At 40.3% G+C, this 23,156-nt stretch overlaps 1 protein-coding gene across 5 annotated transcripts in view; it reads left to right on the forward strand.

The window, feature by feature from the left end:
* PPP2R2B (protein phosphatase 2 regulatory subunit Bbeta) overlaps nucleotides 1-23,156 on the forward strand; it is a 566,434-nt gene that overhangs the window by 41,691 nt on the left and 501,587 nt on the right. The gene's annotated exons all lie outside the window — the stretch shown is intronic.

Consider the following 23,156-nt stretch of genomic DNA (forward strand, 5'->3'; position numbering starts at 1 on the left):
GAGTTAGAAGACTTGAATTTTGCCTTGACATCAGTTTTTTTTTGACATAGGAAGATCATGGGCTTTGAATCCTAGCTCTGCCACATGTCAACTAGGTGACATTGGGTGAGTTATTTGACCTCTCTGAGTCTCCATTTACCCACTTGTAAAATAAAGGTAAAAATACCTCGTAGGGTACACATTCAGAATGCCACACTCAGGGTGGTGGTAACGGCAACAACAGCCTTCACCTATTTTGTGCTTACCGCATCCAGTGCATTATCTAAGCACTTTATATATATTAAACATTTGGATATGGGATAGATTAATAATATGTGATCAACAAATACTAGTTCCTTTTTCTTTCCCTTTCCTCCTCTCAGTTGTCAACCTATTTCTTCATCAGTTGGATGGAGATTTGGTTCCATTTTGCAGTGGAATAGTATTTTGAAGTGTGATTAGATCATGTTAACACCTGCCCCCCGCAAACCCACTCACATTTAAAACTTTTCATTAGTTTTCCATGGCCTTATAAGCCAAAAAAGAAATAAACCAAACCCATTGCCATTAATTAACTCGGACTCATGGAGACCCTGTGTGTTATAGAGTAGAACTGTGCTCCATAGGGTTTTCTGGGCTGTAATCTTAATGGAAGCAGAAGCAGATTGCCAGGCTTTTCTTCCATAATACAATTGGATGGGCTCAAACTGCCAACCATTTGGCTAGTAGTCAAGTGCAAATCATTTGTGCCACCCAGGGACCATTCTAACTCCTGCCTGACCTCAAGAACTCGATCTTGCCTGGCCTCTAGCCACACTGACCTTTTTTGGCTCATCAAACAGTATCCCTCCAACCACGGACCTTTGGGCTGCTTCTCTGTCTCCTCTGCTCCCTTGATTTCTTAATTCTAGTCTTCAACTCTCACCTCAAGCTGAGAAGCCGTTCCTGACTCTCAGTTGATCTTAGCTCTTAGAACACTTATCCCAGTTTGTTATTATGAATAAACTTATGGAACTGTTTTGTTAACATCTGTTTCCCTACCTGAAAGTTTCATGGGACCAGGACTCATGTGTAATTTTACTCTCTTTGTACCCCCAGCACCAGCACAATACCAGGCACATAATACGTGCTAAATAAATTACTGTTGAATGAAAGGATGACAAGTACCAAGGCTGTCGTGTAGAAAAAAATGTTTATCTATATGTGAAACATAGGTGAAAAACATTCTGAAAAGTATTGATTCCTACATGAATCCATGCTGTTGTAATCACTGCAGATTGGGAAGGGAGCTTTCTGTAGTCATACTGGAGAGAACTGGTTTTATTGCAGTGTACCTCTTTAACTTGAAATATGAGAAGACAAACCAAAAAAAAAAGGCAACCAAATAATGCTGATGTGTGAACAGGGTTTTGAGAAGACGATCACAACGGTCTTCCCTTCTCTGTGGACCTCACTAAGGGAGCATATAACTCACTTCCCCGTGGTTGGGGAGGATTCGTCCAGCAAAATGATTTCAGGATTAGAAGAACAAAATTACAATCACAGCCAAACAGAAACCATTCAAGTTAGGATGGGGGCGAGTGGGAAGACCCACAGGAGTGACAGAGCCGGTTATGAGGAACCTTGCCCGATATTTTCCAGTGGACCTAATTTAGCATCTGGCATTGGAGGGCCTTTTTTGGCAATCTCACAAATCAGTAGGGACCCTTTCTTGTCCTAAAGGGACAGGAATAAAATGCCTTGCCGCACACTATTTCCTTTCCCTAAATATTCCTCTCATTTCCATGCTGCAAACCCCTACCTTTAAAACTCTTTTAAAACTCAAGTCTTTCTAGGAAGACTTTCTCGACCATCTCCAAAGATAGAGTTGTTATTATGAGTCACACAAATCTCTTAATAGTGGGAAGGAGAATGAAAAGGAGAAGCAGCAGCTGTACCACCAAACCTGTGGACCACTTGCTGTGTGTTAAGAGCTTTTCCTGTATAATCTCATTTGCTCCTCACAACGATCACTTGAAAAGAATGTCATTAACTCCATGTTGTAGATGAGGGAATTAACTCGGAGACATAACTTGCTTGAAGCCACGTTTAGTAAAGTGGCAGAGTCAAGACTCAAGTCCAAACCACCTGAATCTAAAATTAGTGCTCTTAACCTTTGCATCGCACTGCACATTTCCTTCTGATTGTCAGAGTGAGAGCAGCCATCAGATTATATTGAAACCATTTATTTACACATCTGTCTCCTGGGTAGCCAAGAGCAACTTGGGCACAGTTGGGCACAGAAGTATGTTACAAATCTTTTTCTACAGTTTTATGTACTATGGATGAATTATCCCTTTTCTCATCTAAGGCCTCATACATTGTAGGTCTCTGCATCCTGGTTTAGCATAGAGCTTGACACTGAGTAGATGCTCAACAAGTCCTTCTAAAATGAGGGTCTGAATGGGAGAGTGAACAAACTCGCCTGTCTTCTTATCAATAAACCAGTTGCCATCCTGTCAATTTCAGCTCATGGCTACTTCATTTGTGTCAGAGTAGAACTGTGCTCTACAGGGATTTCAGTGGCTGATTTTCCAGAAGCAGATTGCCAAGAGTTTTCTTTCAAGGCACCTCTGGGTAGACTCTAACCTCTGACTTTTCAGTCAGTAGCCGAACATGTTAGCTGTTTGCACCACCCAAGGAGTCCACCTTCTATCAATAATACTCCTTGGAGAAGAGAAACCTTCTTTAAACAAAATATCATGCAATGATGCTCAAAAGCAGGCTTGCTAGAACCCCCCACCCACCCCCACACACAGAGGGAAAAATACAAACTTTTCTCTTTGTTACATCATAGATAATAATCATAAAATAATAAGTAAAACTTATACAGTGCTTACTATTTTCTAGGCACAGTTCCACTGTGTGTATGTGTGTGTGTGTGTGTGTGTGTGTGTGTGTTCCTCACAACAACCCTGTGAAGGAAGTACTTTTATTGTCCTCATTTTTAGACGGGGAAACCAAGACACAGAGAAGTTAGGTTACTTGTCTAATGTCCCACAGCTAAATGCAAGGACTGGGATTAGAACACATGCAGTCTGGTTCCAGAGTACCTTCTGAGAATGAATTCATTTCTATATTTTGTGCCTTCTTTCATATTTATGGATTTCTCATTTTTCATGGTTTTGGATTCTCAGTCACTTCCACATATTCATAACCAACCCATTCTTCATGGCCCACTTTAAGCACACCTCCACCTTCCCTGACTGCTCATTTTCTCATAGATCTCTCTCCAAAAATCCATACCTGTATTTCAGGTCTTTCCCAAACGCATATGGTGTTTCATCTGCAACATGGAAACAGCAATACTTACCTCAAGGGGTTATAGTAAGGATTAGATGAAGAAAAGTCTTAACGTCATTTGATTGCTTTATGTTATAAATCTTTTTCTACATTTTTATGTACTATGGATGAATTGTCCCTTTTCTCATCTGAGGCCAACTGGTGACCTGGATCCCATTCCCTCTTTCCCATACCACTCTTGAAATTACCTTTCTCTCTGTTATCATCAAAATTTTCTATAAGGTCATTCTTTGTGCCCACAAACATCTGCAAATCAGCTCACTGTAAGCACCCATCTCATGATTCAGTATCCTCCTCCAGCTCCTGCGCATTCCCTCCTCCCCTTTTCAAAAAAATGCCTTGGAAGAGTCCTCTACAGTCACTGTCACCACTTCTTCTCCTCCAATTTGCTTTTTCCCATAACCCCACCAAAATTCCTCTCGTGAGAGGCCCCAGCGCCCACCACATGGAGGAACCCGGTCGTTGTCTGCCAGGCCTCCTCTTCCTACAGCTCTCCGCAGCATTGACACAGATGATCATGCCGTCCTTCTTGATGGAGTTTCTCGTCTTGGCCTCTCAGTTTTCTTTTCCCTAATGGGCCAGACCGCCTCAGACTCCCCTGCTTGTCCTCATTCTCTTCCCGACGTGTGAATATTAGAGCCCAGGTCTTAGTTTTCTCTTAATCTACACTCACTCCTAGGTAATCTCATCCAGTCCCAGGGTTTTAAGTATCATGTATTTAATTTATATCTCCAGCGCCAACTTCTTACCTAAAATGCAGACTTGTGTATCCAGTTGCCTACCCAACATTTCCACTTGGATGCATAATTGAGATTTCAAAACAGAATTCCTGATTTCCTCCCAAGAAAAACCTGTTTGTCCCGCATTCTTCTCCAGCTCAATAAATGAGAACTCCATTCTCCTGGTTACTGAAGCCAAAAACCTTGGCGCCATCACTGATTTCCTCCTTTCTCTCATATCTTTCTTCCAATTCTACAGTAAATCGTCTGGGCTTGACCTCCTAAAATTATCTAAAATCTAATCACGTCTCATCACATCCATCACTCAAATGTCTCTCTATCAGAAAGGCTTTTCCTGTCACTCTCTCTCACACATGCACGCACACACATACACATACACACACACACACACACACACAAATACATGTACACATACACATATACATACACTTCTCAGTTACTTTTAACTTTGTAAAATTTTTAGTTCATAGCACTTAACCTGACATATATCCATTTACTGATTTATTGCCTGTCTTTTTCCGTTACAGAATGTAAGCTATATGAAAGCAGAGGATTTTAGCACATAGTAAGCATATAATGGAGCTCTGGTGGTGTGGTGATTAAGAACTCAGCTGCTAACTAAAAGGTCGGCAGTTGGAATCCACCAGCTGCTCCCTGGAAACCCTATGGCCCAGTTCTACTCTGTCCTATAGGGTCGCTAAGCATCAGAATCGACTGGATGGCAACAGGTTTTTTGGGGGTTTAAGCATATAATAGATACTTGTTGATTGAATGAATGAATTTATGAATGAATGTGTGAAGTCTTAGTAGAAAAAGTGGAAAGAGTGGTTCTGAAGCCAGCAGCCCTCAGTTCCAATCATAGCACTGATAATTCCCTGCCGGGTGACCTTCAGTTACTTAACTAGTATATTTGCTTCTCTAATAATAACATACCAAAGAATTGTTATAAGGGTGAAAACTAATGATTGTAAAGCACCCAGCATAAAGCCCATGAGTATTTAGTGAGTGATACTTATTTGTTTCATAGCCCCCACTGTACTTACCACAGCCAGAGTCACATATAAACCAAAAACCCATTGCCGTCAAATCAATTCTGACTCGTAGTGACCCTATAGGACAGAACAGAACTGCCCCATAGGGTTTCCAAGTCTGTAAATCTTTACGGAAGCAGATTGCCACATCTTTCTCCCATGGAGCAACTGGTGAGTTAGAACCACCAACCTTTCAGTTAGCAGCCAAGTGCTTAACCACTGCACCTTAGGGCTCCTTCAGTCACATATAGGCATTAACAATTCCAGGTTGAATGTTTTCCTTACTTACACAACTAACATTGACTATGGGTTCGTTATGTTCCAGGTCCTGCACTAAGTATGTTATATTTACTACCTCACATAAACTTCACAAAAACGTCACAAGATAAACACTATTAATTTTCCTCGTTTTACAGAAGAGGAAGCCAGGCATAGAATGGTTTAGTAACTTAACCAAAACCACACAGTTAATATGTGTTAGTTAGGGATTTGCACCCAGATCTCCTGACTCAAGAATCCAGGCTCAAATCTGCCTCATAATACTGCTACCAGATTTCAGGCATTGTCCACAGCACATGGGAATTAAAAGATGAAAAAGATTTATCTTTTTAGAAGCTACAGCCTCGCAGGGGAGAGAAAGGCACACAACTCTTAACTGTAGGCTTTAATCCTTGCTATGCATGAGGATCGCCTATGGAAAACGCACGTGGCTGTCTCCACCACAGCCCTCTTGAATCACATTCCCTGCAAGTGGGCCCCAGGTTTAAAGGTTTTCCAGATGAAGTTTATGTGCAGTCAGAGCTGGGAACCAGAGTCTGTGATAAATAACAGTGGCTGAGTAACATATTAAAAGCTCAAGGGAAGTGTTCTGGGAGAAAGAGATTGATCAGTTGTGGCTCTCTTTGAAATGACAGAATAAAATCCTGCAGCCAAGAAGAGGTTGCTTTTGGTCAAGGCCTCTGATGTCTGGCACAAAAATGGCTGACCTGGGAAAATTCAAGGTCTCAGTAATCCACTTCCACATTCAATGGACCTCTGTTGAGCATTTGCCTGCTCTATGGTAGCTGTGAATTTGCTTCAAGCTTTTATATTCAGGCACTGGTTAAAAAACAAAACAAAACAAAAAAAAACAACTACATAATATAGAGAAAGTCATTAATTTTCTGTGGATTTACTTTTGTCATCTGTAGAATGGAGGATGCAAATTGTACCCGTATCAAAGAGTTGCTTTGGTTAGTTAATGTGATAATTCATAGTGAGCATACAGTGCTGTTGTTATTGTTGCTAGTTGCATTCTAGTCAATTCCAACTCATGGTGACCCAAGTGTGCAGAAACTCTACAGGGTTTTCATGGTTGTGACCTTTTGGAAGCAGATTGCCAAGCCTGTTTTCCAAGGCACCTCTGGGTGGGTTTGAACCGCCAACCTTTCAGCTAGTAGTCTAGTGCTTAACCCTTTGCACCACCTAGGGACTCTTTGATGCAGTGTTGTTGGGTGCTGTTGAGTCGATTCTGACTCATAGCGACCCTATAGGACAGAGTAGAATTGCCCCATAGGGTTTCCAAGGCTATAATCCTTACAGGAGCAGACTGTCACATCTTTCTCCTGCAGAGTAGCTGGTAGGTTAGCAGCCAAGTGCCTAACCACTGTGCCACCAGGGCTCCATGCCCAGTGCAAATTAAGAGCTCAAAAAAAGTTAACTATTGTTAGTATTAATGTGATTTGTATTAATAGAGACCTCAGAAATCAATTCTCGCCCTGTGTACACTTAAAATGTGGTGATAGGAAAAATCCTGGGCTAGCAGTTCAGAGACCTGGATTCTGGTCCTTTTCTGACACTAACATTCTTGGGAAATCCTGCTGTGCCTCAGAGTCAAATGGGAATATAATAAAACCTCACAGTGCTGGGGTAAGGATCAAGTGACATGTGCTTTGTAAAGGATGTTCTCCCTAGTGATTGTTCCCGTATTAAATGAGAAGCTGAGTGTGGTAACTCATTTTCAGGAGTTTCTAATAAAATTTCTAAGGACTCAGCAGCTGATAGTCAGGAAATAGGGAGGATAGAAACAAAATTTTAATAAAAGCCAGGTGGGTGCCAGGCACACTCTGTGTTGTTATCACATGGAGATAATTATCACAAGAATCCTGCAACGTATTATCCTCATCTTATAGGTGAAGTCACTCAAGGCTGTTGAGATGAAACATTTTGTTGGAAAGATCTTTGGCTTTGGAATTAGACAAACCAGTGTCCTGACCAAGACTTAGAGTTATTTATCTTCTGAGTTCTGTTTCTTCAGCCTTAAAATGGAACTAACAATGTTTCCTTTTCATGTTATTATATGGGTTAAAGATATTGAGTAGAATGTGCCTGGTGACCACTTAATAGATGGTAGCTATGCTTATTGTGACAATGTCTTTGTCCAGGTCTTATAGCTGGAAACACCAAGCTGATCTGATTGCAGATCCTGTGTTCTTTCCACTTCACCATGTTCCATCCCAAGAAGCTTCTTTTTTTCATTCTTTGATTCCTTCAACCTACATCATCTTTACCAGTGTTTGCCTGTAACATACACTGGCCAGTGCGATTCTGATTTGTATTTCTAGAACCATTTGTTTTTCTTTGGTACTTGTGTCCTGAGGCGATGCCTTCATTTTGACTCAATTTTATAAATCTAATAGAAAAATCACCGGCAGTGAAATCATCATCATCGTTAGAGAGACTGGCCCATTAGTTTTCTGAGTCATTGTTCCTTCACTGGCAGATGGAGCTGGGAAAAAGACTGGCTGAGATGGCCAAGGTCTTTATCTTCACAAGCATCTGCCAAAGTACAGTTAGGAGGAAAAGCAAGCAGGAGTCAAATCAATGTATGGCTTTAAACATATAAATGAAAGCCCTCTTTGGATCCTATTGTTTGACATCGAAATGTCATTTTTCTGGAAGTTTTAGGAGCAAATTCAGTATCCAGTGAAAGCAGAAGTTATTCAGTCATTCAAAAAATACAAACACATACACACATAAAGAACATCTCTACTGTGTGTCAGATATTGGCTAGGCAATGGGTTCACTGGTAGTAAAAATGGATAGGGTCCCTGCCCTTAAGGAAGACAAAAAAATTAACTTAATAAATGAATGTAAACTGTGACAAATGCTGCCATGGAGAGGACGTGCTGTTAGGACAAGATCTAATAGAGTTGTGTAATGGACGGGAGGATCGGGAAATCTTCACTCAACAAATGTCATTTGAGCTGAGATCTGAAGATGAGTAGACCTTAACTAGGCAGAATGGCAGAGTTTTCCAGGCAAAGGAGGGTATGTTTGCAAAGGCCCAGTAACGAGAAGGTCATGGAGAATGCAAAGTTCTGAAAGAAGGTCAGTGTGGCTGGCTCAGAGACCAAGAAATAGTATGATGGAGACTAAGGCTATAGAGTGGTATGACCACGTATCCTTTGTGATGTGAATGAAGGAGTTTGTCTTAATCCAAAGAGCAATTGGAAATTATTAAAGGATATAATTTCTGAGAAAAACTGATCGTCTCTGCACCATGAATAGATGTTTCTGACTACTGTGAGGAGAATGGATTATAGGAGCTAAGGGTGGATGGACATATATTAAGGAGTTGGACACCCAAAACAAAGATATATGGTCTCTAAAAACATTCCTTACTGTTGCATTCCCATGGACTTACAGATAGCTCTATGTAGGCCCCAAATTCCTGACTGCCTGTTTGTGACTAAGCATGAATAGAACAATCTTATGAGCATGGAAACCTGTCTATTGTCTTGAAACTCAAAGAGGTTTTTATTCTTAATGAGCAATGCCAGGAACACAACTAATCTGTTTAGAAGAGGCAGTAAACATTCCAAGCCCTGAGAAATAGGGGGAGTTTTTTCTTCCAGATACAGTGCTTGCAAAGCATGATATATAGTAGGAAGAGAAAGGTTGTCTTAGGACATAACCACTAAGAATGTTTTCATATCATGTTCATTCAGCTAGAAATTGTGGCTGCCTAAAAGCCTCTCAGTAGAATCGTACATTGCTCAGCTATGTATATTCATATGTAAACAGCAAGGTGACCATCTCAGGGAAGAATAGACCAAAGGTAAGCCTATGGTTGAAGGTAAGGAAGCCATGCTGTACCTTAATTATTAATCTCTCTTTCCATGGTCCTATAACCCAGATGATAGGAGGATCTGAGTTTACGGATAGGAATCCCAAACACAAAATCCTGCAGGAGCCAAGCAGTTAGCAGAAAACAAAAGGGCATGATATTAGCTACAGTAAATATGTGAGTTCAAGCCCTGCATAATGTCAAAACAATTAAGTTAAAAAAAAAAAAAATCAGCCTGAGCAAAGAAAACAGTCAGTCCAGGCCGTAAGGCTACCTATTTCCATCATGTTGGAAAGAATCATAAAATTTCTGATTGAGAGAAGATCTCTGAAGCCATCTAGTCTAGCCCTTCACAGGGTCCCTGAACCTCTTCACAACATTCCTGATAGGGGAGTGATGAAGAGCTCACTCTCCTTCACACCTGGCCATCCTAGTTCTGGACAATGCCGATTATTCCTAGGTTTTTACTTTAAGTTGGGTAGAAATCTATGTCGTAGAACCACCACATAATAAATCTGGGGCTTTTCCACATGACAACGCTACAGGCATATGAGGATGGATTTCACGCCCTATACAGGCTAAAGATTCCAACTTCTTTCAAGAATCCTCTCAGGACTTCACCTACAGTCAGGGTGATAATTGGCAGCATTTAGGTGCCAAGTCCTATTCTAGGTGTTTTGATGTATTAACTCATTTAATTACAATAACAATAATAATCCAATGAAGAGGAAACTTTTATTATCCCCATGATACTGAAGGGGACTCTGAGGCCCAGAAAGGTAAGTAGCTTGCCCAAAGTCACACAGTTAACAAACAGCAGAAGGAAGATTTCAAGCCAGGCAGGCTGGCACCAGGGCTTTCTTCTACCTTTGACATGGAGGAAAAAGCACAGGCTTTGCTGCCAGACAAGCTTGGGTTTGAATCCAATCTCTGACACGTCCCCTGGCGAACTGACTGCCCCTGGTTTAGCCTCCGTTTCTTCATCTGTAAAGTGATGATCATAAATCCTACCTCAGTGCTGATGTGAGATAAAATAACATATGTGTGCCTTACACATAGTGGGCATTCAGTAAAGACTGATGGGTTGGTTGATTGAATAAATGAATGCATAAATAAATGAAGGCCCTTTGGGTTTGCCCTCCTTAGCAAAGCTTTCCTATGCTTTGCCCAAATTCTCAAGCAAAATACCTATTTTTATGTCACCCTCAGGAAGTCATCCAGGGACAAAGAGTCACAGCATGGACAAAGGACAATAGACTGGAATGAGAGTAAAGTGTAATAGCACCACAAATCATTGCTCCACTGCCACCAATCCAGAGTCTATAGTATTCCTCAGCCTAGAAATAAATCAAACAAGCTACAAAATAGTGGCCATTTGAATTGTTGAACTTCTCTTTTCAAACCCCTCCAATGGCTTCCCATCTCACTCAGTAAAATCTAAAGTCCTTTCATGGCCTACAAGGCTTCTATGGCATCTGCACTCCTATTATCTCCTATAACTTTCCCTTTCACTCACAACATTCCGGGCACACTGGCCTCTTGCTCTTCCTCAGGCATACTATATGCATTCTGTCTTCAGAGCCTTTGCACGTGTTATCCCCTTTGCCTGGAATATTCTTCCTCCAGCCACATGGTTCTTTCCCACCCTTCATTTAGGTCTGCACAAATATCACCCCTCAAGAGGCCTTCCCTGCTGACTCTACCTGAAAGAGCACGCCTCTCTATCACTTACCCTTGACTTGCCTTTGTAGATTTTATTACTCCTTGACCTATTATATACTTGTGTTTGTTTATTGTTCGCATGAGAGCAGATGCTTTGTAATTTTGCTCATCATTGTACCTGGCACGTAGTAGATATGTGATAAATCTTCGTTGAATAAATGAATGAGTAATCATGTTTAGTAGCTCCGTAGAGTTTTCTTGGCTGTAATCTTTACAGAAGCAGATCACCAAGCCTTTCTTCCATGGCACCTCTGGGTGGGTCGAACCGCCTACCATTAAGTTAGCAGATGGTCACAATCTGCTTGCACCACCTAGAAACCATCTCTTCTAGGAATGTGGCTTCCAGACATTCGTGTCCATAAGAATTATCTTCAGTGCTTGGTTAAAAGTACATATTTAGGAGTTTGCTTCCCCCCTTTGAAAAAATTCAAAAATTTGGGCTTGACTGGAGCCCCAAAATTTACACTTTCAAGAAATACTCCAGCCCATTCTGATGTCGAAATCCCAAGTATGGCACTTCAAGAAACACTGTCCTAGGATGACAGATTGTAAAGAAATATAAGCAACACTGTTAAACTTTGCATGCTTTTCTTCCTTCTTCTGTATTTAGTCTAAGGTGTGGAAACTCCAGACAGCCTCTGAGAGAAATGATGGTGCAAAGAAGGGGGTTGGATGTACTATTCATGAACACCCTGATCTCTAAATCTCAGTCGGAAAGAGCATGGCTGCAGACCTGCTAAAGGAAAGGCCTTAGAGGTGAACTCAAAAGCAAAAGGGCAAAATTAATTTCCTCCCCTGCCTGTGCACAGGGCAGTCTTCCGAGTGGCTACTGCGGCCTGTGAGCAGGGGAGGACATCTCATCGGTCTTTGGCAATTCTCATCAAACCAGAGCTGGAAGGGACACCGAAGCCTTGTGTACAGCCCCACCCATCACCTTGCAGAGAGATTAAGTGAACTGCCCAGAACCACACAGCTAATTAGTGTAAGATCCGGGACTAAAACCCAGTCTGCAGACTACTGTCGTGGTTTGGCTTCTGTGCCTCAGTAGCAAGTGGCTTAAGTATTCCTAACAGTCTTGTGCATATCTGACGATGATGTACAGAGCTAAGCAGAGACGCTCTATGGTGGGGAGGAACGGGGGAGGAAACAAAACTAAAGGTACACTGTAGGTAGAGTCTATTCCTTTCGCACTTCAGGCATGTATTTTGATAAGCTCTCAGGAGAGAACCAGCTTCGAGGTATTTTTAAATGACTGAGCGAGGCATATGTAATGGCACTATTATTTTACAGTTTTTAAAAAGGAAGCTCATTCTTCTTTGAAATTGGCCCTATTTACACAAAGAATCAGCTGAAAAGACTATTATCTGGTATGAAGCCTTCAAGAATGTTCTTATTTAAGTGCTACCTTCCCCACATGGATGCATAATTCAAGGCAGGATATGTATTATGTGTTTTCCTACATTGTGCCCCTTAAATGCCACTGTGCAATGGGTCAACCCTGACTATTTGGAGCTCAGGGCCGAGGATTTGGGACAGTCAGATATTATCTGAACTGATTCTCCTACTATTTCTCCTACTCCAATCTCAAGCATGCCACTGTGCCAACTTGTGTTTTTCTCTTCCCTGCCTAACTGACCTTGGCTAAGCTTGCTGGACATGGTAGGAGCGGCCTCCTCCCAATTCACTTCATTTGTACTCATTTCCAGGCGTCTGTTTGGAAATTGTATTTTGGGCTCTGATTCAGATGAGTTCAAACTGAGATGATAAATGGAAGTGATCTATAGGTGCAGCAGTGGCCAAGCCTTCCGCTACACTTCTCTGTTGATCCACAGATATGCTCTGAGCATCATACAGAATTATTTATTTGACACAGCACTATCAGATCGTACCACAGACCTCAGTGAATTGATTTACGTTTGAGGTTCCCAGTGATAACCAACCTCCGTTTAAAGAACCACTTCTACAGCATGACCCGGTTTTACAACGTGGAAGAAGAAAGGCATCTTCCACTGTAACCTTTAGCTTTATGAAAGTTAAGTTCCCAAAGGCTCACAACTTCACAGAGTAAACAAATGAATTAAGGTATGTAAAAGCATCTGGAATAGTGCCTAGAACTTAGCAGGGATTCAGTAGACATTTGCTCCATTCTCTTCTTTCACCTGCTTTTGTCTACAGACATAATTTAGTGTTGACCCATGTGTTGGCCCATTCATTAAATATTTCTTTCACACTTACTATGTGTTGAGAGCGATTCTAGGCACTGAGTACACAGTGGTGTAAAAGGTAGATGGCTCTCTGCCCTCATGGATCATATGTTCTAGTAGGCAGACAGGTGATCAGCCGTTACAAACACTAGATTAAAAAAAATAACGTGAGAACGAAAATAAACCAAGATATAAAGAAGGAGATTCAGATAAAATTGAAATGATGACCTCGCACATATCTTACCACAGAAATACCCTCTAAATTGGTTCTTCTGCAAGCAGTCTTCATACCTGGCTTCCTTGGTAGCCCTCAGAGCATTCACAACCCCATTTTGGCACTTTTTGGCGAGTATTTGTCAGGTCTCATTTGCGGCTCTCTCTTTTCCCATCCGGCACTCTTCTCATTCTACACAGGCTGCTGGGCAAATGCCGCTGGCGACATGACGCTCCACAAAAGTAAAGCCTCCTAAGAGCTGAGTCTGCAGACACCACACCAGGGACAACTTCACTTCATTCAAATGTTTTTGAAGTCTCTATGATCTACCAGGGAATAATCTGACTCTGGAGTTAGACTGCCTGGGTTCAATCCTGGACCTTCTAATCACTAGCTGAGTGACTTACAGCAACTTACTTAATCTTTTCTGTAAAAGGTGGATAAAAATAGGGCCTATTTTATGGTAATCTTTGGTGATCATGAACATGAAGTACTTAACATCACACCTTTGTTGTTGTTGGGTGCTGTAGAATCGATTCTCACTTGTAATGACTCTGTAGGACAGAGGAGAACTGCCCCATAGGGTTTCCTAGGCTGTAATCTTTATGGAAGCAGACTTCCATATCTTTCTCCCACAGAGCAGCTGTTGGTTGGAACCACTGACCTTTTGGTTAGCAGCCAAGCGCTTAACCACTGTGCCACCAGGGCTCCTTGCAACATCACACCTGTTGTTGTTATGTTGTTGTTAGGTGCCATCAAGTTAGTTCCGACTCATAGTGACCCTATGTACAATAGAACAAACCACTGCCTGGTCCTGTGCCATCCTCACAATTGTTATTTGGGCCCATTATTGCAGCCACTGTGTCAGTCCATCTTGTTGGGGATCTTCTTCTTTTTCACTGACCCTCTATTTACCAAGCATGATGTCCTTCTCCAGGTATTGGTCCCTTCTGATAACATGTCCAAAGTAAGTGAGACAAAGTCTCACCATCCTTGCTTATAGGGAGCATTCTGGCTGTACTTCCTCTAAGACAGGTTTGTTCATTCTTCTGACAATCCATGGTATATTCAATATTCTTCTCCAGTACCATTATTCAAATGTATCAATTCTTCTGTAGTCTTCCTTATTCATTGTCTAGCTTTCACATGCATATAAGGTGATTGAAGATACCATAGCTCGGGTCAGGCACACCTTAGTCCTCAAAGTGACATCTTTGCTTTTGAACACTTTGAAGAGGTCTTTTGCAGCAGATTTACCCAATGCAATACATCCTTTGATTTCTTGACTGCTGCTTCCGTGGGCTTTTGATGTCTTAGTCATCTCGTTATGCTATAACAGAAATACCACAAGTGGATGGCTTTAACAAAGAGAAATTTATTTACTCACAGTCTAGTAGGCTAGAAGTCCAAATTCAGGATGTCAGCTGCTCCAGGGGAAGGCTTTCTCTCTTTGTTGGCCCTGGAGGAAGGTCCTTGTCCTCAGTCTTTCTCTGGTCAAGGAGCTTCTCAGGCGCAGGGACCCCGGGGCCAAAGGATGCGCTCTGCTCCCAGTGCTGCTTTCTTGGTGGTATGAGGTCCCCATGTCTCTCTGCTTGCTTCTCTCTTTTATATCTCAAAAGAGATTGGCTTAAGACACTATCTAATCTTGTAGAGCTCATCAATATAACTGCCGCTAATCCATTTTATTACATCATAGTGATAGAGTATACAACACATAGGGAAATCACGTCAGATTACAAAATGGTAGACAATCATACAATACTGGGAATCATGACCTAGCCAAGTTGACAGATGTTTTTGGCAGACACATTTCAATCCATGACAGGTAAAATGAAATCCTTGACAACTTTTCTCCATTTATCATGATGTTGCTTATTGGTCCTGTTGTGAGGATTTTTGTTTTATGCTGAGGTGTAATCCATACTGAAGGCTGTAGTCTTTGATCTTCATCAGTAAGTCTTCAAGTCCTCTTCACATTTAGCAAGAAATGTTATATCATTTGCGTATCACAGGTTGTTAATGAGTCTTCCTCCAATCCTGATGCCCTGTTCTCCTTCATATAGTCCAGCTTCTTGGATTATTTGCTCAGCATACAGATTGAATAAGTATGGTGAAAGGATACAACCCTGATGCACACCTTTTCTGATTTTAAACATCACACCTAGCACACGGTAAATGCTTAAAACATTCTGGCTGTTGTAATCCCCCCATAGTTCGTTCTCTCTAGAAGTTCACTTTCTTGATCATTGTTGCCATCCTTTTATTCCACCAGCCATTCACTGAACACTATCAAGGTGGAAAAATAATTTCCCAGTGTCTGTGATTTGGGTGCCTTTGAAACCCTTGAAAGTTTTCAGTGTAATTTTAATAGAGACCAAACCCGTTGCCGTCGAGTCAATTCTGACTCATAGCGAACCGATAGCACAGAGTAGAACTGCCCCATAGAGTTTCCAAGGAGCATCTGGTGGATTTGAGTTTCCGACCTTTTGGTTAGCAGCTGAACTCTTAACCACCGTGCCACCAGGGCTCCAGAATCCTCGCTGTTGAGTTGATTCCAACTGATAGCAATTGTTTTTAATCCCTGGACAGTGCTTTCCCAATGGAAATGGTTAGGACTACACTATATAAATAGCACTCCTCTCATTCTCTTTCCCTGATTTTTCATATATGTGTATGATTTGCACACTGTGCACTGCACAGAGTGCACTGAACAAGATAGGTAAGTCTTCGCTCTCGTAAAGATTAATGTTGCTCAACCTACAAAAATGTAAACTCTGTGAGAGCAAACACTTACCTACCTTGCTCGATGCACGATGTGCAGTGCACGGTGTGCAAATAGTAGAGAACAATAGATATTTGTTGACTGAATTATATATCTATACGCTCCTAAAAAATATACCAGGGAATGGCTTTGCTAAGAGTCTTGAGTCTAAAAATATTCCATAGTGCAATCTAAGTTGCCAACTTCTTAGTAACCCAGGACAGCAATGATTCACTGGCAGGATCTGATCCAGTAAGTATAAGATATTTCATTCATTTATTATTCATCCATTCATTCAACAAATATTTATTAGGTCCTGACTTCATGCCAGGCAGAGTATTAGATGCAGGGAATACAATGGTGAATAAAATAGACACAGTCCTTGCCCACAGGAGATTAGAGTCTGTAATTAATTAATTCTAATTCTTACAAGAAGCATCTCCAGCAATAACATGTTTTTATATGAATCTGAAGATTGGAACCTAGAGAATAAAATAAAACTTTCTGGCAACGTGCCGGCAAGTGGGCAGTCAGGAAACACTGTTCCCTGCCTGCCGCATCCCTCCTCACACCACTCCTGAGGTGCTGCTGGCTCTCAGGACTGCTCTCCAGATGGCACACATGAATGTTTTCCTATGGCACTCATGGTCCCTCTCTCAGCCAGCACACACATGTGTGAGCACACACACATACACTCACACATGCACACAACACACACCCCGGTACAAAACTCTCATTCGGCACCAAAACCCTGTTCTGGGGAACTGGAAATAAAACCTCAAGAAGCATAAGGTAGATAGCACTGAGAATTTGTTGGTCTTGCTATTTCTCTGCAGCACACGATTTCACACCCTTGATTTGCAAGCCTTACTTTGTTTGTAAGACCAACTAGATTATTGTAAGGGAAACTTTAACCTTTTTTGAAAAGAAAGCAAAGACAGTGCTGTACGAAAAAATTTCAGGTGGCAGAGAATCTGAGTCAATAAACACTATTAAAAAAAAAAAAAGGGAAAAGAAACCAGATTCAAGGATAAGTTCCCATCCTACTTATTTTTTGTCTAACAGTTTACTCGGAGGGGGCTCAGTTTTCCTTGGGTGGTGGCAGGAGTCACTCAGTCTCCAGTCCATTCTGATTTTAACACTATGGTGTCACCTAAATGAGCCTGTGGTATAGACTCACGCAGACCATTGATCACACAGCCCTTTTTATTGTGATTTAACTGTTTCATGTATGCATATATAATTTTTCTCAGATAAACTGTAGGTTCTTTGAAGAGTTGTCTAGTGACATGATTGGATGTTAGAATTAAACTGCCTGGATTCACCTGGGTTTACCATATGCTAACTCTGAGGTTTTGGACAAAGTTACTTAACTTTGTGACATATATCTCTGATGTTGTGTGCTGTCAGGTCAATTCCGACTCATAGCCACCCTGTAGGACAGAGTAGAACTGCCCCATAGGGTTTCCTAGGCTGTAATCTTTATAGTAGCAGATTGCCAGGTCTTTTCTCCTGCAATGCCACTGGTGGGTTCAAATCAACCTTTCGGTTATCAGTTGAGCACTTAGCCATTGTGCCACCAGGTCTCCTTTTTGACTTATACTTTACTCATCTGTAAAACTGGGGTCATAATAATACCTTTCTCCTAGGCACGATGTAGAATTAAATGAGCCAATTCACATACAGTGTCTAGCAAAACTCCTGACATACAGCAAGTGCTTAATAATGTTCGCTGCTGTTCTTTTTAATCTTTAGCTTTCATTGCATCCGCTGCTGGCCGATCTAGACACAAAGTAAGTCATCACTAAATTTTTACTAATTTAAAAAAAAGTCTTCCTAATGATTATATTTTATGGATTTTAAGGGCAGGCTTAATCTTCCAAATGCATAAAACCACCACATTTTATACCCTAAGATATTAATATAAAAAACTAGAGTTCTAAGAAAAGCCATTCAACCGAAGCAGTAATTATTAAAACATCACTTTCCGAAATGCTTCAGCATGACTATATCTTCCTGGTGCCAAATAACCTGATAGAGAATAAAAATGTTAGCCAATTATCTAGACATCTAAATTGTCCTTTTTCCTTCAGTTTTCATCAAGACATTTGAAGTCACATAGAGATAATCTCTTGGTCTGTGTGGCCTTTTATCTGTCTACGGTTTTTCTTAACTATTTTTTATCTCTTCCTATTCTCTCCTATTTCGAACTAAACTTGTTGATAGTATGTGAATGACTTTCTACTCTGCATGTAATTTTGATTCTTAGACAAAAAAAATGAATTGGTCAAGTTAAGTCCCAAGACTAATTGGTTAAGCAAAGTCAGCCTTTCTAATTTGTCTGAACTTGAAGCCTTGAGAGTCCACTAATTAGAGAGTTGTTCTAATAGGTGAGGAAGAGGTTCACAGAGAATGACCTGACTTTGGTTTGTCCTTACTTCTGGGGATGATGTTAAATGAGCTGAGTTCAGAGCTTGTAACAAAGTTTTACTGAGCCATCATGGTATGAATTTTTCACTCTTTACTGCCATCACTGATTATCCAAAGGTTTGTGAAAAATAAAAGTAACAGTCATCCAAAATTCGTCCTTATCATGCTTGGTTCCCAAAGTTCACTTGAACAGTAAAATGGATTATTGATTAGCTGTATGGTCTTAGGAAAATAATGGAAACATTCCAGATTTCAGATTCCTCATTTATAAAATATGGATTATAATAGGATCTTGTTGTTGTTAGGTGTTGTCAAGTAGGTTCTGACTCATAGCGACTCTCTGTATAACAGAATGAAACACTGCCTGGTCTTGAGCCGTAAAAGGATCTAATTCAAAGCATTTGTGTGATAAATGAGATAATCCAGCACATTATCTGGTGCCAATAAGAGATCACTGAATATTAAATCATTATTATAAGAAGTTGATAATAGTTCTGTAAAAGAGAATGAGTACTTGCTCTATTTTCTTTTAAGTAAAGAAAGAATGAACGAGAACTTATCCCAAATAAATAACATTTAGAACAACAATTGTATGAGAGATTGAAAATATCTCCCTTAACTCACTCAATTATATATTCTAGAAATAATTATCTACTGTGTGTCATGTATTGCTCTAGATGCTTGGGAAAGGATAGTGAATGGTAGTGAATAAGACAGACAATAAAAAGAAAACAAACATTAAAAATAAAAAAATAAAATAAAAAGATTTTCAGTTAGCTTTAAGAACTATGTAGAAAATAATACAGGGTGATGTGATAATGAAAGACTGAGTGAGGTTCACATGAAGGATGTGAGGTCATCACTCATATAAAAACCAGGGAAAAGGAGCTTCCAGACAGAGGAAATAGCAAGTAACAGGAACTTTAAGCAACAATGAGACTGCTATGTTAACATAAAAGAAAGCAGGGCAGTGTGGCTAGAGCTTAATTAACAAGGGAAAGAATGATGGAAACTACAGCCATGAACAAGTCAGACCCTGTAGGGCCTTAAAGGCTATGATGATGAACTTGATTTTCTTCTAAGTGTAATAGGAAACCACTGGAGATTTAAAGAAGGTCAGGGACATAATCTGTTATGTTTTCAAAATATCACTTTCACTGCTGTGTAGAAAATGGATTATAGGGGTACAAGAGCAGGAGGCAGGGATACTCGTAGGAGGCATTCACAGTTGATTGGCAACAGAGGATGGAGGCTTGGATTAGGGTAGTAGCAGAGATGATGGAGAGAAAAGAATGGATTTCAGACAAATTATTTTGGAGGTGGAGTTGATAGAATTGCTACTGGATTGGTTAAGTAGGTGTGGTGTTAATGAGAGAGATGTAAGTGACATCCCTATGATAAATAGTTGCCTTGCTATATAGACTTAATAGCTAGCAAAAAATAAGAATGCAACATTATTCCCCAAGCCACCCATTCCCCTCCCAGCCTGTACTCTGGCCAGAAGTCATCTTAGAAAAAAGAGGTACAGTTTAGTTATGAATATCTTCTCACTTTCATTGCACAAATAAACACTCAGTGTCTATTGCTCTGTTCTGGACCAAGTTATGAATATTGGCCATACAGTAGCAAGCAAGATAGATACAGCTCCATTCTCATGTAATTTATGTTCTAATGGGAGGAGATGGACTATAAATAATAAATACAATGTCAGACACCTAAGAACATTATTGATAAAATAGGGACAGAGTGATGAGTTAGTAATTGTTAAGATTTAACATTATAATAGATATTCAAAAAAAAAAAAAAAAAAGAGAAGAAGAAGACCTCTTCAGGGAGGGACTCTATAAGAGGGTATCAGAGTTCTGTTTGGGGCAATTTAACTTCAGGTTATGGATTATACATCCATGAGGTGACATCAAATAATCCATTAGATATCTGAATCTGGAATACTGGAAAGAGAACAGAGTTGGAGGTATAGATGGTATTTAAAGCCATGGGCCTATATGATAATTAAGAGAAAAAGTAGACATTGAAAAGAGAAGGAGACCCAGTACCAAGCCCTGGGAGCCTTCCAATATTTATAAGTTGAACAAAGAACAAGAAAGGAGATTGGAGCAGCCACAGTTAAAAGTAAAAACAGAGGATTCTGGTGTTACTGAAGGTCCCTGGGTGGCACAGATGGTGTGCATTCCACTACTAATTGAAAGGTAGGTGGTTTGAACCCACCCAACAGCACTACAGAAGAAAGGTCTGGTGATCTGCTTCCTTAAAGATTACAGCCAATTCGACAAAGTCCAACACCCATTCCTGATAAGAACTCTCAATAAAATAGGTAGAGAAGGGAAATTTCTCAACATAATAAAGGGCATCTATGCAAAACCAATGGCCAACATCATTCTTAATAGAGAGAGGCTGAAAACATTCCCCTTGAGAACAGGAAGAAGACAAGGATGCCCTTTATCACCACTCCTATTTAACATTGTGCTGAAAGTCCTAGCTAGAGCAATAGGGCAAGAAAAATAAATAAAGGGCATTCAAGCTGGTAATGAAGAAGTTAAACTCTCCCTATTTGCAGATGATATGATACTATACATAGAGAACCCAAAAGACCCAACAAGAAAACTATTGGAACTAATAGAAAGATTCTGCAGAGTAGCAGGATACAAGATAAACATTCAAAAATCAGTTGGATTCCTATACACCAATAAAGAGAATGATCAGGAAAACAATACCATTTATAATAACCCCTAAAAAAATAAAATACTTAGGAATAAATCTAACCAGGGATGTAAAAGACCTATACAAACAAAACTAGAAAACACTACTGCAAGAAACCTAAAGGGATCTACATAAATGGGAAAACATACCATGCTCATGGATAGGTAGACTCAACATTGTGAAAATGACAATTCTACCCAAAGCAATTTACAATTACAATGCAATCCCGATCCAAATACCAACAACATTCTTCAAAGAGATGGTAAAACTAATTGTTAACTTTATGTGGAAAGGGAAGAAGCCCCCCATAATTAAAGCACTATTGAAGAAGAATAAAGTAGGAGGACTGGCACTACCTGACCTCAGAACCTCCTATACAGCTACAGCAGTCAAAACAGCCTGGTACTGGTACAAGGACAGACACATTGATCAATGGAACAGAATTGAGAACCCAGATGTAAATCCATCCACCTACAGTCACCTGATCGTCAGCAAGGGCCCAAAGTCCATCAAATGGGGAACAGACAGTCTTCTTAACAAACAGTGCTGGCAAAACTGGATGTCCATCTGCAAAAAAATGAAACAGGACCCATACGTCACACCATATACAAAAACTAATTCAAAATGGATCAAAGACCTAAATATAAAGCCAAAAACTGTAAAGTTCATAGAAGAAAAAATAGGATCAACGCTAGAGGCCCTAATACATGGCATTAATAGGATACAAACCATAATCAACAACACACAAACTCCAGAAGATAAGCTAGATAACTGGGATCTTCTAAAAATTAAACACTTATGCTCATCAAAAGACTTCACCAAAACAGTAAAAAGAGAACCTACAGACCGGGAAAAAATTTTTAGACATTACAAGTCAGACAAAGGTTTAATCTCTAAAATCTGCAAGAAAATCCTATGCCTCTGAAAAGAAGACAAATAATCCAATTAAAAAAATGGGCAAAGGAAAAGAACAGACACTTCACCAAAGAAGACCTTCAAGTGGCCAACAGACACATGGAGAAATGCTCGTGTTCACTAGCAATTAGAGAAATGCAAATCAAAACTAGGATGAAATACCATCTCAACCCAACATTACTGGCACAAATCAAAAACACTGGAAATAACAAATGTTGGAGAGGATGCAGGGGAGATCAGAACTCTTATACACTGCTGATGAGAATGCAAAATGATACAACCTTTTGGAAAACAATATGATACTTCCTTAGAAAGCTAGAAATAGAAATACCATACGATCCAACAATCCCACTTCTAGGAATATATCCTAGAGAAATAAGAGCCGTCACATGAATAGATATATGCACACCCATGTTCATTGCAGCATTGTTCACAATAGCAAAAAGATGGAAACAACCCAGATGCCCATCAACAGATGAATGATAAACAAACTATGGTACATACACAGAATAGAGTATTATGCGATGATAAAGAACAATGATAAATCTGTGAAGCATCTCATAACATGGATGAAACTGGAGGACATTATGCGGAGTGAAATAAGTCAATCACAAAAGCACAAATATTGTATGAGACCACTATTGTAAAAACTCATGAAAAGGTTTACACACAAAAAGAAACAATCTTTGATGGTTATGAAGGATGGGAGGGTTGGGGGGTAAATACTAAACAGACAATCGATAAGTGGTAACTTTGGTGAAGGGTAAGACAGTACCTAATACTGGGGAAGCCAGCACAACTTGTGCAAGGCAAGGTTATGGAAGCTCCATAGACACATTCAAACTTCCTGAGGGACCGAATTGCTGGGCAGAGGGCTGTGGGGACCATGGTCTCAGGGAACATCTAGCTCAATTGCCATAACACAGTTTATAAAGACAATGTTCTACATTCTACCTTGGTGAAGAGCGTCTGGGGTCTTAAAAGCCTGTGAG

Source organism: Trichechus manatus, unplaced genomic scaffold, assembly GCF_000243295.1.
Source record: "Trichechus manatus latirostris isolate Lorelei unplaced genomic scaffold, TriManLat1.0 scaffold00130, whole genome shotgun sequence".
NCBI classification, from domain to species: domain Eukaryota; kingdom Metazoa; phylum Chordata; class Mammalia; order Sirenia; family Trichechidae; genus Trichechus; species Trichechus manatus.